The sequence below is a fragment of the Hyperolius riggenbachi genome, chromosome 3 (assembly GCF_040937935.1).
Source record: "Hyperolius riggenbachi isolate aHypRig1 chromosome 3, aHypRig1.pri, whole genome shotgun sequence".
NCBI classification, from domain to species: Eukaryota; Metazoa; Chordata; class Amphibia; order Anura; family Hyperoliidae; genus Hyperolius; species Hyperolius riggenbachi.
Genome location: NC_090648.1, coordinates 367,605,503 through 367,620,269, shown reverse-complemented (window position 1 = coordinate 367,620,269; position 14,767 = coordinate 367,605,503). Strand labels below are relative to the sequence as shown.

Sequence of the window (14,767 nt, the reverse complement as noted above, 5' to 3'; positions counted from 1 at the left end):
TTGCTTTTCCCAGCACAGCCTGCTTTTGATGAAGTCTGAGGTAAAAAGTCTGTCAAATTCCCGCCAAAATGACCCCATTCTGTAAACTAGACCTCCTGAGGTATCCATCGATGGGGGCATTGGTGATTTTGACTGCACAGATTATTGGTGGAAATTGATGGAATGTATAACGACAAAAAGAAAAAATCATTTTTTTATTCAGACATGTCAGTTTTTCTGTTTTGTGACAGACATGCTTTGAAGTATTGTAGAAATTCACCCCACAAATGATTCAGTAATTCCTTCTGAATAAAACGATACCAAATATGTGTGGCTAGACTATTGCTTTAGTCCAATACAGAGCTTAGAAGAAGTTGTCAATAATTGAACCTTCAAAGACCATAAATCACACGCTTGCTTTTCCCAGCACAGCCTGCTTTTGATGAAGTCTGAGGTAAAAAGTCTGTCAAATTCCCGCCAAAATGACCCCATTCTGTAAACTAGACCTCCTGAGGTATCCATCGATGGGGGCATTGGTGATTTTGACTGCACAGATTATTGGTGGAAATTGATGGAATGTATAACGACAAAAAGAAAAAATCATTTTTTTATTCAGACATGTCAGTTTTTCTGTTTTGTGACAGACATGCTTTGAAGTATTGTAGAAATTCACCCCACAAATGATTCAGTAATTCCTTCTGAATAAAACGATACCAAATATGTGTGGCTAGACTATTGCTTTAGTCCAATACAGAGCTTAGAAGAAGTTGTCAATGATTGAACCTTCAAAGACCATAAATCACACGCTTGCATTTCCCAGCACAGCCCGCTTTTGATGAAGTCTGAGGTAAAAAGTCTGTCAAATTCCTGCCAAAATGACCCCATTCTGTAAACTAGACCTCCTGAGGTATCCATCGATGGGGGCAGTGGTGATTTTGACTGCACAGATTATTGGTGGAAATTGATGGAATGTATAACGACAAAAAAAAAAATCATTTTTTTATTCAGACATGTCAGTTTTTCTGTTTTGTGACAGACATGCTTTGAAGTATTGTAGAAATTCACCCCACAAATGATTCAGTAATTCCTTCTGAATAAAACGATACCAAATATGTGTGGCTAGACTATTGCTTTAGTCCAATACAGAGCTTAGAAGAAGTTGTCAATAATTGAACCTTCAAAGACCATAAATCACACGCTTGCTTTTCCCAGCACAGCCCGCTTTTGATGAAGTCTGAGGTAAAAAGTCTGTCAAATTCCCGCCAAAATGACCCCATTCTGTAAACTAGACCTCCTGAGGTATCCATTGATGGGGGCATTGGTGATTTTGACTGCACAGATTATTGGTGGAAATTGATGGAATGTATAACGACAAAAAGAAAAAATCATTTTTTTATTCAGACATGTCAGTTTTTCTGTTTTGTGACAGACACGCTTTGAAGTATTGTAGAAATTCACCCCACAAATGATTCAGTAATTCCTTCTGAATAAAACGATACCACATATGTGTGGCTAGACTATTGCTTTAGTCCAATACAGTGCTTAGAAGAAGTTGTCAATTATTGAACCTTCAAAGACCATAAATCACACGCTTGCATTTTCCAATACAGCCCGCTTTTGATGAAGTCTGAGGTAAAGAGTCTGTCAAATTCTGTAAAATAGACCCCCTGAGGTATTCATCGATGGGGGCATTGATGATTTTGACTGCACAGATTATTGGTGGAAATTGAATAAAATAAATGAATTTTTCTTTTTGTCCTTATACATTCCATCAATTTCCACCAATAATATGTGCTGTCAAAATCATCAATGCCCCCACGGATGGATACTTCAGGGGGTATAGTTTACAAAATGGGTTCATTTTGGTGGGAAATTGAGGGACTTTTTACCTCAGACTTAATTGAAAGCGGGCTGTGCTGGAAATTGCAAACGTGTGATTTATGGTCTTTGAAGGTTCAATAATTGACAACTTCTTCTCAGCACAGCTTTGAACTAAAGCAATAGTCTAGCCACGCATATGTGGTATCGTTTTATTCAGAAGGAATTACTGAATCATTTGTGGGGTGAATGCCTACAATACTTCAATTTGAATGGAATGTTTGGGAAGAAAAAATAAATATAGCAATTTTTTTTGGGCGGGGGGTTTCAGTTGCTCCTTCTGAATAAAATTATATCGCCTATGTGTGGCTACTGGCGCTTTGTGTACCATAAATTTGAAGGACAATCCAAGTTAAAAATTTAGGCAGGTGTGGTACACTTTGAAACAGTCTTTCAAACAAAGTCCTGGTTTTTCGGGACATTCGGGGCAATGGTATCGTGTATCCGTCCTTATTTTTTGTTTAGTGCAGACCCTACACTTTTTCTGGGGGTATTGCTTTTTCCCCGTCTGTGGTATAATTTCTGGAACATGATATCCAGAAAGTCTCTCGACTGAATCAAATCTTCTGCCAGGGTGAGTTGCAGCTTTGGAAATGAGAGATTCAGCTATTTCCTCCTGGAATTCTAAATTGCTGAGAGGGTTTTTTGACATTTTGTATAGTATAAAGCTGTTGTAAATTCCCAACTGCAGCAAGTATAAGCCTAATTTTTTATACCAATATCTGGTTTTGCGTGCGGCCAGGTACGGCTTCATTGCCGCGTCATTGCGGTCTACACCACCCATATATTGGCTGTACTCATGAACACATTTAGGTTTCTCTTGTGCTCCAGTCCTGGGTGTTATGCTTTCAGGAGTATGTATGGTTGAAAGCATATATACGTCCCTTTTTCCCCTGTACTTCAGAGCCAGCATCTCTTCACTGCGGAGACCCTCAGATTCATCAGGTTTGAGGCGCTTGTTGACAAGGCTCTGAGGGAAGCCTTTGCGGTTGGATCTGATGGTACCGCAAGCTGGCGTGTTCTCTCTCGCTAAATGTTTGAATAGTGGGATGCTGGTGTAATAGTTGTCTAGGTACAGGTTGTATCCTTTGTTCAGGAGAGGGTGAATCAGATCCCAGACAACTTTACCATTTGTGCCCATATAAGGTGGGCACCCAGGTGGATCCAGCTGGCTGTCTTTTCCCTCGTACACTCGGAAAGCGCATGTAAAGCCAGTGCTGCTTTCACAAAGCTTATAAATTTTTATGCCATATCTGGCACGCTTGGAAGGGATGTATTGCTTGATCCTAAGTCGACCAGTGAAGTGTACCAGGGACTCGTCAATACTTATATTTTTTTCTGGCACGTATACCTCTGAAAATTTTTGCGATAGGTAGTCAATTAGGGGCCGAATTTTGTATAGGGGATCAATATTTGGATCTTCTCCGGTTTGGTACTGGGAATTGTCACTGAAATGGAGGAAGCGCAAGATGGTCAAATAACGTGTCCTCGACATTGTTTGCGAAAAAATCCCCATATGTTGAATTGGTCTTTTCGACCAATACCGTTTTAGGTCTGGTTTTTTGGTAATGCCCATGTTTATTGTGAGGCCTAAAAATGTTTTTATTTCCTCCACTGTAGTGGGCCACCAGTTCTTAGGCCTCGCATAGCTGGATTGCGGTTTCTCAGCAATGTGTTGCTGAGCGTATAAGTTTGTTTGCTCAGCAATAGAGCCGAGGAGCTCATCAGTGATTATGAGTTCCATAAATTAAATTGGGGAGAGGTTAGCCGTTTGCACTTTAATTCCAGCCTGGCCTGTGAAAGGAGGAATTGAGGGTGCTTCTAGGTTGGCAGGCGACCACACGGGGTGAAGCAATTCCTCCGGTACGTCAGTGCGGCGACGTTTAGTAGAAGCGCTCTGTTGCCTGCGGCGTCTCTGTCTGGGTGTTGCGACACTCTCTGCCTGCTCCTGACTAGTGCTTGGCTGCTCTGGCATGGCTGTCTCAGAACTCTCAGTCTCCTCCACGTCCGATTCACTTGGTAGGGTGTCACTGTCAGGGATTGGCTCAAACTCTGAGTCTGAATCTTCAGGCTCTGATTCTTCAGAGTCTAATTCCTCACTGGATTCCCCAGACTGGCAGATCAGATCTACAATCTGCTGAGCAGTAAAAGATCTCTTCGCCATCACGTATATAGTGCAGGACACAATATAAAGGACACAATATACCCTAACAAGCCTGTATATGCACAGACAATATCAGACCCCACACTGACACTATATACGTAAGCGTATAAACCCTGAACCTATATGCCACCCTTTACACTACTGATATACAGCCCTATATACCCTACACTGTACACTAAACCCGATTTACCCTACACGATATACCCGACACTATATACTAAACCCTTTATGTCCTACGCTATATACTAAAGCCTATATATACACCCTACACTATATACTAACCCCTATATACTAAACCCTATACACCCTACACTATATACTAATCCCTATATACCCTATACTATAAACTAAGCCCTATATACCCTACTCTATATACTAAACTATATACTAAACCCTAAATACCCTACACTATACCCTAAACACTATATACCCTGCCTATTATACTAACCCCTATCTAACTGCAGTAAAGCACAGTAAATAAAATCACAATCCAGTAAATATTATATATATATATATATATATATATATATATATATACTATATATATATATAGTTATATACTATATATATAGCTATATGCTATATATATATATATAGCTATATACTATATATATATATAGCTATATATTCTATATATATATATATATATATGGGTGGTTGGAAGGGGATCAAGGGATGAATTGGGGGGAGATCGGGATAAATAAATGTATCTAAAAGTGTTTTTTTTTTGTAAAATCGCACAGCCTGTCACGGCTGCAGGCTGTGCGTCTCTCCCTGTCACAAAAGATCCTCACAGTGACAGGGAGAGGGAGGCGGAACGGCAACTATGTTGCCTTTCGGAGGGTGATCGCTGTGATTGGCTCACAGCGATCACACGGCAGGGAGCCAATCAGTGACGGCTCCTGCCGATACCCGGAAGCCTTAGCTGTCATAAGACAGCTAAGAGCTCCGGATTCCGTGCAGACGATCGCGGCGGGGAGCGGCGGCGCCGGTGATAGAGATCTACGCCCTGCCAACTAGGAGCCCATCAAAACAGGGCGTAGATCTCTATCACCTTGGTCCTTAAGTGGTTAAAAAGATTTCTTATTGCAAAAGTTTCACACAAGAAGCATTTCATGATGGGTAAATCCACAGACCTCTTTTAGGGCCCATTTCCACTATCGCGAATTTGCATGCGTTTTTCGCATGCAAATTCGCATAGCAATACAAGTGAATGGGACTGTTTCCACTTGTCAGGATTCTTTTGCGTTTTTCTGTGCAGAAAAAATTCGCATGGCAGAGCCATCAGAATTCGCATATCGCATACCGCTATGCGAATCGCATACAATGTATTTAATAGGAAATTCGCATGAGGTTTGGGTATGCGAATTTTCGTGCAAATTCGCATGAAAATTCGCATAGAAACAATAGAAAAGCACACCAGCACTGCCATGGTTAAATTCGCATACATAGTCATCCATGCGAATTTTCATGCGAATTCGCACGAAAATTCGCATAGACCCGCATACGAAATTCGCATCCGCATGCGAATTTTTACCGCGGCGATTCGCACCGCACAAGTGGAAATGCAGCCTTAGGCCTCTTTTCCACGAGCAGTTGATAGGCAGTGAAAAGCCTCTCAAACTCTCAACTGCTTGCTGCTGCCTGGTAACTGCTCACTGCTGCCTGGTAACTTGCTTGCTGAGCAAGCAGCTCAACTGTCCATGAAAAGAGGCCTCAAAGTAATCCCGAGTCGAAGCTTGGGATCAAAATATGATATGTACCTGAAGAGAGGGAAGCCTCAGGAATTTACTGAGGCTTCCCTCGGTGCTCTGATTTTACTGGTCACTGAGTGCGGCTCTCCTCCAGATCAGGGCCGCGCATCTCCTCTGTTACGAGCGCAGCTGTGCAGTAGCTGCGTGAGCACCGCTACATATGCGCAATAGCACGGACCTGATCATACAGAAGCGCTCAGGAAGCTTGCGCGGCCATGCTATAGGCAGGGGAGCTGCGCAGCCCCGATATGCTTAGCGACCATGCCTTGTCGCTAAGCCTCCTGGGAGCCGCGCTCAGCGATGCCTATATAGCAATGATGGCTAACCTTGGCACTCCAGCTGTGGTGGAACTACAAGTTCCATGAGGCATTGCAATACACTGACAGCTCAAAGCATAATTCGGGGAGGCAGAGGCATGATGGAATTTGTAGTTTTGTCACAGCTGGAGTGCCAAGGTTAGCCATCACTGCTATATAGAATCCTGAGGCTTTCCTCTCTTTAGGCAAGTATCTCATTTTGTATCCCACCTTTGGCTCTGGTACACTTTAAGACATTCCCAAACCTATAAGTCTTAATAAGAATGATGGATAAATAAAGAAATGTACCTGGACATTATTGATAAGAATCTGCTGCTATGTACCATTATGCTGAAGAGGAAACAAAGGTGCAAGACGCCTGTGGCAATTCTCAAAGCTTTTCTTTTGTATTTATAAAGGAACACAAGTCATCGTTCTTGTTATCACATGGTAATAAAAGTATGTGGTATTCATTAAATTATTTACCTTATGCAGTCTTTAATGATAGAATGGTGTGAAAAAGCTATTCACAGAGATGAATGAAAGTAGTAATAATTCTTAAGAGTGATGAATTATTACCTGGCCTCATATGTCCTTAAAGGACCACTAAAGTGAAAAAAGTAAGCAGTTAAAATCTGAAACAACCGACATGCCTTGGACTAGTTCATCTCCTCATGGGGGATTCTCAGGGGTTTTCTATCGGGGGACCTCATCCCTACCCTTTGATAAAGATTTCCGAAACAGCGCTGTCAGGGTAACTATCATTATTGCCTTCGACAATCATTTTGCCTTTTCTCCTACACTGCCAGTTGCCTCTCATGCTGATCTGCCGCTGAGCAGATGCTCTTCATTGCAATGTATGTACATTTCTGGCAGCAGTCATTCTGATACATTGATTGTCATGTTTTTGATGCCTTTGCTGTGTATGCCTTTGTTGTTAAACTTTGCTTATGGATTGTAACTATTGGGCCATCTTTTGTTGTCCAGGGCCCACTGTTTTGTATTTTCACATGCAATTTTTGATACTTGTGCTTTCAATACAATAAGATTTAAGCAACACAATTGCTTGGTGTGCCAGTTATTATTTGTATATACAGTAGTTGCTAAGTCTATTCACACCCGAGCAATGCTGGTGGCTAGTTTCGCCTTACAGATGGTGTCTTGAAGCTGTATTTACTAAAGGTTTTTCTACCAAGTATTCAATACATTATTGTAGTCATGTTAAATACGTATTCCCTTTGTCATTCCGCTTTACTACAGCTAATTTATGGACTTATTTGTTATGATCTCTTTGTATGTGTAAAATATTTGGGATGTTACCGACCTCTGGCGTAAAATTCATGTCAATCTCCAATTATCTCTTATTAAGCAGTTGCTCAAGCAGTTCCTTATCTTCTAGATTCCTTTGCTGCCACACACCCAGCTTGATAAAGCTTATTTGCCACGTATGTCATTCAGTAATCAGTATTCCAACAATTCAGGTGAGTATTTAGTATGACCAGTCTCCATCACCACAGTGTTGAGATTGTTGACATATGTTGTTGCTGTTATGCTCTCTAGTTTCTACAGATGGACAGAATGGAAGCACATCACTCCAGGCAAATGTGCTGCACACTCCCTTCTTCTCATCTACATCCTAAGGCAAGTGTGGGCTTCTAACACAGTCACAAATAGGAAATGTTACTAGCATTTGATGCAAGGTTCCCAGAGCATCTTGGAAATTACCAGTTTGGTGGTCATTAAATTAATGGAAGACAATGTAATTGCCTTCAATTGGCTGAAGCCAAATCTTCCCACAGGCCAGATCATGAGTAGAGATGATTGTATGATGCATTTTGTCTATTCAGCCAACTTTGTGAGGCATTCTTTGCACAAACACAATTATGACTGGAAAGAACGGAAGCAGTTTAGATCAGTTTAAAATACCATAGGCGTATGTCCAATGTAGTCTTGATGTACAAAAAGAACCGCACACTTTATTGTGCGAGTGCTGGTGGAGCACTTATGGAGCAATAAAAACTTGCACTTTTTGCTTTCATAAGACTGTGTGCGGACCCCTCCTTTGGATACCAATGTAGTCTTGACTCAATTTAGAAGGAAACCAAGGCAGAAATAGGGGGAACATGCAAACTCTCTGCAAAGATTTGAAGCGAGGACTCAGCACTATAAGTTTCACACCGGAAACCAGCACGATCATGCTGCCCACTATGCCACCGTTTTGCTGGATATACCAAGAGAACTTCGGAAAGATGAAAAGTTCTTTCAGCTACAGGGGTGGCAGTTATGAAATATTTGTATTACCTTTAAGAAAGATAAAACATTTCTTTAACTCAAAAAATGTACTTGATATGAGAAATCAAAATAGAAAATGGATAAAAACTGACATTAAAGTGGATCCGAGATAAACTTTTACTCATTGCATAATTGTGTTCCTTTTATATAGTTTATAGGGCATTCCTCAAGCCAAATCCTTTTTTGTTTTGTACAATACTCTAATTCCCTATAAACTAAACAAGCCTCGCCCACAACTCTTTTTGTGCCTTGGCACTTAGGCAAGGGCTTATGGGAGCTCAGTCTGGGAAGGAGGAGGAGGTTACTAGCCATTGATTTCAGAAGCAAAGGGGAGGAGGGAGGAGGAGAGAGGACAATTTACACACAGGCAAGCTGACAGCATCTCCAGCCCTCAGCCTATGACAATGTGACAAACAGAACATGGCTGTCCTCATTGTATCACAGGAATAAATCAAACTTTTGAAGCGGTTTGCAGCTAGATATGCTGTGTAAACTATCTAAACTTTAGGTAAGATATATAGACAAGTAACTTGTTATAGTTTTTCATCTCGAATCCGCTTTAATTGGGCAGGCAAAAGTTAACACCTTGATAATTATGGTCAAATATCTCAGTTAGTTCATGTGAGGGGGTTGACCCTAATACAAGCCATCTCCGCCTCTAATGGTGGAATGACAACATCCATCTGGATGCTAGATGTCAGTTTTAAGGAGCTTGATACTGAAAGGGAAATATATATAAACACACATCCCTGCATACATTATTTGATGGAGAACTTTACACACAGTGACACTGACCAGGAGGCAGATGGTGGCCATCTTGGATTTTAGACAGTATAAAAATGAAAAATGTAGAATGAGATGAGCACAGGAGATGAACAATTACAGGAATAGCCTGTATTTGGCATACACTTTCTGGGGGTATGTTTATTTTAAAACAATGGTTAATTTGCATATATTCAGCAGTGGTGCCTGGGAGACATCTTGAGCTCACTCCAACCTGAATTATCGCAAATTCTTTCTGTTTTAGGAAAGCAAACTTTTGTTTATTTTAAAAGGTACCTGTCCATCTCAGGTTTCCTTTAAAGTTTATATCTACAATCTTGAATGATTTGCCTGGATACCAGTGTATAAAATAGGACCATTTTTGAAACAGGCATTTTAAAACCCCTAAAAATGTGAACCCATGTTTAACCATACATTTCCTTGCTACAACAACACACAATGCAAACAACTCCATGGAGAGGTTAAAAACTAACATTCAAATGAATACATTTCTATCCAAAAAAGCATGCAGCCTAATATAGTACTTAAAACATTTTAGTTTCCATAAAGCCGCAAGCAATTTGTACTACATGCAACAAGTCATTACAGCCCCTTAAACTACATGACAAATCAATAAGGAAGCTCTCTTTCAACTTAAAAAATCCCCATAAACCGGTTCATTAGAAAAGTAAGGCAGCTCACTGTCACAAGTTTGTGATTTAAAGCAATTCACTGCATACCTAGCACAGCTGTGTTACACAGGAAAGCCCGATATCGCATGACATATGCTGCCATTTTAGGCAAATTTCAGCAGAGGTAAAACCCATAACTTGCATACAGTCACATTCAGTTTTCCTTCATACATAGACCCTGTACTTTACTACTGCAAAATAATGGATCATTGTGGAATGTGTGCACATGATGAACTGTCAAGCCTCACAGCGGCTCGGGGCTTTAGCATGTGGAGTAGAAGTGGAGAAACAATTCACCAAGGAGCATCCAAAGTTCTCTGTCAAACAAAGTGCTCACTGAGAATCCGTTGTGTATACAGTGAAAAGGCCCATGATAACAGAAGAAATGTGGGTTCAAATAAAATAAGGACTTTAATTCTTCAGTTAGCATCTACCACTAGGCTTTCCACGTGGCCAGCCTGAGATTGAACAAACCTAGCAGAAATAGTCATTATTTCCTGAAATTCCCATTCACAAGACAGCGATGCGCTGTGCCCAGAGCCCAGCGGCATCATGACCCAGATTAATTTTCTGAACTAACACCGGGTTGCAAAGGGTTAAGTGTGAGGGGAGGAAGAGTTAGTGGAAGGCTGGGCTGGGAGGGGCCAGAGCTAGGGGAGGACAGGAAGTTGGGGGGCAGTGAACCGGAGGTACCCAGTACCTCCTTAGCTGGCAGTGAGAGCAAACAGTTTGCTTCGCTGCTATAGTTAGCCTAAAAAACTAGCATTTAGGAAGGTCAGGATGGCAGAGCAGGACCTCATGGCGCTCACGCGCCGTCTGAAGGTCACTGCGGCCCAACGGGGGGATGGATGGCTGGAGTCAGTGCTCGCAGCCGCCACCCAGGGAGAAGGCGGACCGGCGGCATCTGGCTGCCCGCAGCGCACCAAGCGCCCGACGGATCGGCTCTCCCAATCGCCGTCACCTACACGACCTAGACGTGGGGAGCAGCCACAGGCTGGGAACAACAACGAGGAGGCAGGCGGCAGAACCCCTGATCCTGGCGGACGACCGGAGGAGCGGACGGTGCCCGCGGCGGGCAGTTTGAGCGAGGTAGGGGGCAAAAAGAAAAAAAGGCAAGGAGAAGCAGGAGTGCCAGTAATGGCGGCCGCGGCCAAAATGGCAGCCGCCCTGCAGGGGGAGTCATCAGGCTGCAGGGGGAGATGCCCTTTTCACAGCAGGCCTCTGCAGGGGCAGCTGCTAGGAGGGCACAGACAATGGGAAAGGAGTCTGCAGGGCAGAATGCAGTGCAGGGGGATGTCTGGAGGAGCAGGGGCGGCACGGGCTGAATCAGCGGTGGCTTCCCACCCCCTCCTGCCCTGGGTACGCAGGACACAGAGGTTCGGGGGGGGGGGGGGAAGACACAGGTGGCAGGTTCAGGAAGCAACCTAGGGGGAGGCATAGTCTGGGCCATAGTGTTCCCGTGGGGTCCGGGGGCGTTCCAGGAGTTGCAGGTCGGGGGGGGGGGGGGGGGTGAACCAGGCAGGGGGCCCTCCAGTTGCGTCATTTGGGGGCCCTTTGATGCTTACGCAGGGGCCAGGGGGGTTTTACTTTTAAGCCAATAACCTGGGCTTGGCAGGCGTGGGAGGCATGGGAATGTCATCGGCACCCGGGGTGCCCTTCTGGCAGCTTTTGGGGGGCACATAGGTGCGGCAGGTTCCTTGGCTGGGGATTTGAATCAGGGTGGGGCATTGATACACATGCTGGCACTGTTGCTTCTTCTTCCTTACAGGTGAACCAAGCGGGTGCAGGACACGTGAGGAGTGCCTTACCCTCCGTGACACTGACCCGGCCGACTTCCGTGGACGACCAAACTCCAGGACCGGGGCATTGCAACGGGCGGCAGGACAGATACACCTGCGCTTCCTGTAGGTGAGATGCTTTCTTTACCTACACACATTGTACAAGGAAGTGGTTCATTAGCAGGGGGAGGTCAAAGGGGGGAGGCAGCTCAGGGTTTGCGGCAAAGTGTGCGGTCACTTTTAGAGTAGTTAGGGGATGGGGAATCTGTTGGTAGGGGTGTGGTGAATCTGCAGGAGGTGTGGGGGGTACGGCAAGTGGAGTGGCGACTGTGAACAACCCTGACCCATTACCTGTGACTGCAGCTACGGGGGAAGGTGAGGCGACGGGTGAGGTGACGTCACAAGCGCAGGCTAGGGTAGGGTAGGGTAGGCGACACCGGTGGTAAGAAATCGGATAAGCCTGAACTCATTTCTGATTTGACGAAGGGACACGCTTATATGTGCTATGAGGGGCCGTTGGGGGCGCACCTGAAACAAGAGATGAGGCAGAAAATGTTAAAACGAGAATACGTGCATATTTTCACGTTATTACCGTTGGAACGCTTCAATATAGACAGGTGGATCAAGGGCAAGGAGCACAGAAAGGAGGAGGATGAGGACCGTAGACAGTTTCGGCTCATTTTGCGCACATTCGGGAAGTGGATGGAGGCTTTTGCAATCATGGCCAGCTTGATAGGGGAAAAGACACCGGAAAAATGCCCCGCGCTTTTCAGTTATCTGGTGGCTATTTGGGAGGCTTGTCAGTGTAACCAGAGCTGGACTGGGGGCATAAGGACATTGGCATTTGGTTGTCTGTATTTGGGGGGGGGGTGTCTGTATTTGGTTGCTGGAACTCAGCAGTCGTTTCCAGGGAGTCCCCCCGGCCCCCCCCCCCCCCCCCCCCGGCGGGGCTTCAGGAACGGGTAGGCGCGGGCTTTGCTAGGCCTTCAATGAAGGTCAATGTAAGTTTGGCGCGAGCTGCCGGATCAGTCACGAATGTTCTTTCTGTAATGGGCCACACATGGGAATGAGGTGTTTCAGGAAGTCCAGGGGAACAGGTAACCAACGGAGGCCGGGTGACGCATTTGGAAAAAGGGAGGACCCCGGTGAAGGTCGGGGTGATGGCGCCTTGGCTAGGGCATTACACTGATAAGGAGGAAGCTGAGGCATTGTTAAGTGGGTTAACCGATGGCTTTAGAATTCCTTCATCGGCTTCGGGTTCCACTATACACACAAAAAAAAATTAAAAAAAATCGGCTAGGGAGCACGCTTCAGTGGTCCGGGAGAAATTAGCCAAAGAGGTACTCTTGGGGAGGATGGCAGGCCCCTTTTCTGAGCCACCGATCACAGGATTGATTGTGTCCCCTCTCAGGGTGGTACCGAAAAAGGAACCAGGAAGATTTCGGATGATGCATCATTTGTCATACCACAAGGGCGGGTCGGTAAATGATGGGATACAATGGATTGCCACCTACACATTTTTTTAACCATCTCCTCTGACATTCATAAATGCGCTGCTTCCATAGCTGCCCTGATCCTAAAGAGTGAGAAGCATACTCCTTGCTACTAGACCCCATTCGGTCCAAATACTTCCGCATGACTGCCATGAACTGGAACTGTGACAATACAGTCATGTCCGCATGTAGCAACAGTCGACCCCCCCACAGCCGGTCGCCTAGCCATATATTCCCTCCAAAGCTTCAATGGGCAACTGCTGCACCCCTTCAGCAGGTACAACACCAACTGGACCCCTTTACTTAACTGATCCGTTTTGGATTTGCCTACCGTAATAAATAGTGCATCCCCCTGCTCCCATACGTCGTCCCGCTCCGGACCCCCCTCTTCCCGTTTGTTGGCACTAACCAATTCAACCACCCCTAACGCCGCAAAAAAAGGCCAACGCCAAACAAAACGCCACTTCGAAATCTGAAATGCATACATCCGGCAGCTCCCGGCGCAATAAGTCAGATTGTGTTGCAGATCTTCCTGTGAGTCACATCAATGTGATATGTGAACATCTGAATTAAAGTGAAAGAAGAAGTCCTATACTGGAAACACTGGTCAGGGGTCCGTGGCATCTGTTGGATGACCGGTTATCAGATGCGGTTAGCGCCGCACACCCAACTGAGGCCTTGCGGCTGAGATTTTACCAGCATTACTGGTCAATGCTTTCAACAGAGCTGGGCCCAAAAATCAATAAAAACATAAAATCTATCAGACAGCCAAGGAGTGGCACAAATTTTCCGCCAATTCAATACAATTATCGTATCGGACAGTTGATTGGCCCCCAAAATTGAGTGATGTATTGGCACCTTTACAATAAATACCCTGATCATAGCAACTTTTCACATTTGTACAGCCTTACATTTGAAATGGTTACTTTAAATGTCTTTAAGGGCTCATTGCAACTAGGTGTTCTTTTAACTATTCTTGTGACTGCATTGGTGCATGTTGCTTTTCAGTGCGATTTACATTTAGGTATCATTCAATACAGTTGAATGGGACTTGCACAGGCATCTTTTTGTCTGTGCAATTTGTGATTTCTAGTGTAAACTGTCCTTGTTCGCACAGAAACAATACAAGATAATACAAATTCAATACAATTTAAATGGCAAATGTCCTTACTGCAAAGCTAGAACAGTGTTGGACAAATAAAAAAAAAAAAAAAAACATTCCTAAAGTACTGCATGTCAATGTATGCCTTTCAATATTGCACTGAGCTGCTGTGATCAGGCTTAGCTTTCACAGACTTTCTAGAGTGATATTTAGCATTGGCTTACTTGAAAACACGGCTAATTACAAAGTGCGGAGTCTCTAGGGATATTTCCACTTTGGCTAAAAAGGATTAAAATTAAACTATTAGCCTCTTGGCAAAAAATGCAAGTCTTTGATTACATAAAACAGATTCACTACAGAGCAGAGCTGTTCTCAGTAGCGGGATTAAGTCCGTGATATAACAAAGGGCTGTGCTACGACAGCAGCTTATTCCCCCTCCACACAGGCATGGGAAAACTCTTACAATTCCCCAAACAGCAATTTATGTACACACACATTAAAACTTTCACTAAGCTCAACCTGAATTAACTAACTGATGTAAAAAAATAACATGGAAGAATGGAATAAAAGGGATAGC

At 44.1% G+C, this 14,767-nt stretch overlaps 1 protein-coding gene across 3 annotated transcripts in view; it reads right to left on the bottom strand.

Annotated features, from left to right (window-relative positions):
• The window catches only part of STK10 (serine/threonine kinase 10), a 212,631-nt gene that overhangs the window by 75,582 nt on the left and 122,282 nt on the right, over positions 1–14,767 (bottom strand). The window lies entirely within an intron of this gene.